Below are 2485 nucleotides of genomic sequence, written 5' to 3'. Positions count from 1 at the left end.
GATGGACATAGGATGTCTTATCTTTTCCACGGTCCTCCAGAAAATTAGGTGGTGTTAGATCATAGCTTGGTTCAACCCACGAAGCGTTGGTATGTCAAGTTTGGTTGTCATATTTTAGTGAACCAAAACTCATTTAAGAGTCGCTTGATTAAATGTACAAGAGTCAACGTCATATAGGTTAGCTTGAAAGTATTAGGATATGAGACATTACAAGTATTGCGAAGACTTGAAGAAGTGAAGAAGTACGGAGCTATAGCCACAACATCATCCTTCCACTTAAGGTTAGTGATATTTGACTTGAACTGTTTTTTTCCCTAACGTATCTTTCAAGTCGTGCATATTGAAAACACAAAACTGCGAAGCATGAGCACTCTAGATAGACATAGTATTAAGGAATACAATACGAGGTTTATTGCTTAACCATTAAACTTTGTAGATAAGACATCAACATAATCGTATGAATGCTATTGTGATTATGTATGGGTATGAGGTGAGGATTTAATCCTAGGAAACAATGTTCTTACATGTGTTTTAAGGAAGTAAGTTCATGATCTTGTGTTGTGAACCGAAAAGGAAATCGCCAGGCGTTATTGGGGCTGTTCTTCATTGCATATCTTATGAACGACCAATATGTGTGATTAGTATAACCGCTCGTGACTTGTTTGTGTTCTTGGTAAAAATATTCACATGAGGCCTGACTTATGTATTGGTATGACTTTTATTAGTGAAACCGATCTTAAGTAATCACCTGATGGTATGATCGAGTTTGTGTGTGTAAGGCCTAACACTGGGTAAAGGGGAACCGATCCTAGTAAGAGGTAAAACACATACAAAGAGGAATCGATCCTTGTATGGGGTGCAACAAGGTTTATAGAAGAAAGTGGAAACGATCCTATGGACATGTGCAACACGTTTTTAGGCAAAGGGGAACGGATCCTATGGACATGTGCAACACATATGAGTTATATACCATATATATGTGGGGAACCGATCCTAGTACCTAGTCAACCGAATTTTGGTAAGCTAGTGTGACTATGCACAGTACTCACATGGAGGTAGAACCGAAACTTGTTTTGGCAGAACCGTTAAACCCATGATTTGTGATTGAGTGTTACTTGATCAATCACATAGTACTTGAAAGTCATATGAACCAATTCTAAACTTGTTTGGAAGTGTGGTAAATCGGTTTCAAGTGAGTAAGTATGAAAGAGGACTTACATAGAAAGGATGTCGACACACTTTGAACACGTGCAATAATGCGTATATTTTTTATTGTTCAAAGATATTCCTTAACTGCTAAGAAGGAAGTAAATCCTAGGATTGAAATTAAATAAGTTAAGAATCTTTCAATTAAGGTTTTTAACTATATATGGAAAATAAGAATTAGTAATGTGCATTTGCTAGTTAAAGATTTTCCAAGGAGATTTTCGATCAAATATTTTGGACAGTGCATTATCAGGAATTATGAAAACCGATTATGAAAATTATTATAGAATATCTTGAGAATATTTTCGGTTTTGGAAATTCTTTGGTGTCCAAACTTCCTTGTCTATAAATACTTTGAGTTTGCATTTTGGGAAAACTAATCCTTCGTGACAGTAAACTTCCTCTATTGTACTGTTACTGGTGAAGCCGCCTATCGGAGAGGAGAGTAACCTAATTAGGCGAAATCTCTTATAGCCGCTTAGTTTAAAGTCTTCTTTGGGATTGAAAATCTCTAGCGCATACCGTTGGTGGGAAACTAGATAATTGTTGTTTATATTTTGTTTTCATATTGATTTGATTGACTAACGGTGGTTGAACTTTGATTGCACCTAGTTTGTTTATGCTTGAGAATCTTCTCTTCTGATATACGATTCACTCAAACTAGTTCAAGGTTTCGACAGGGATACTTAGACTGTTGTTAGTTCTAAAGACGATCTTGTAATAATCCATTGTTAACAGACTCCGTTCTGTGCGTGATTGATCACAAGAGATTCAAGTAGTTGTGTGAAGGTGTTTATTGAAGATCTAAGAAGATTTGAAGACAAAGAAGACATAGAAGATTTCTGACTTGGTTATATAAATCTTTGGTGTGCACAATACTTGTTTCAGTAATAGAGGATCCAACTATAATCGATTTATCCATTTAGTATTTTGATAGAATAGTTGTGTAGATTGGCATCAATACGTTTCCTTGGGATTAAAGGTATTGATTGCAAAATTTTAACGATTACCTTTGGGTGATTGGACATAAGATATATCTTGGAACCTAGCAAAGGAGTTTATGTTAATATAAACAAAAGCGCCTTTGTCCAACTCATATCAATTGGTTGAAGAGAGTTGATACCAAACATATTTGTTGTTCCTTTACTGTTTGGAATATGAACCAAAGGAATTAGTCCAAGTACGTGACTTGTTTACAGGTCGGAGGTGTGGGAATACAGACGGAACTAGGTGAACTATAGGTTTAGTTTCTTGGTCTCAACTATACGAAGTTGGTTTA

This window comes from Papaver somniferum, chromosome 8 (genome assembly GCF_003573695.1).
Source record: "Papaver somniferum cultivar HN1 chromosome 8, ASM357369v1, whole genome shotgun sequence".
Taxonomy (NCBI): domain Eukaryota; kingdom Viridiplantae; phylum Streptophyta; class Magnoliopsida; order Ranunculales; family Papaveraceae; genus Papaver; species Papaver somniferum.
The sequence above is the reverse complement of the archived record's forward strand: the minus strand, read 5'-3'. Positions refer to the sequence as shown.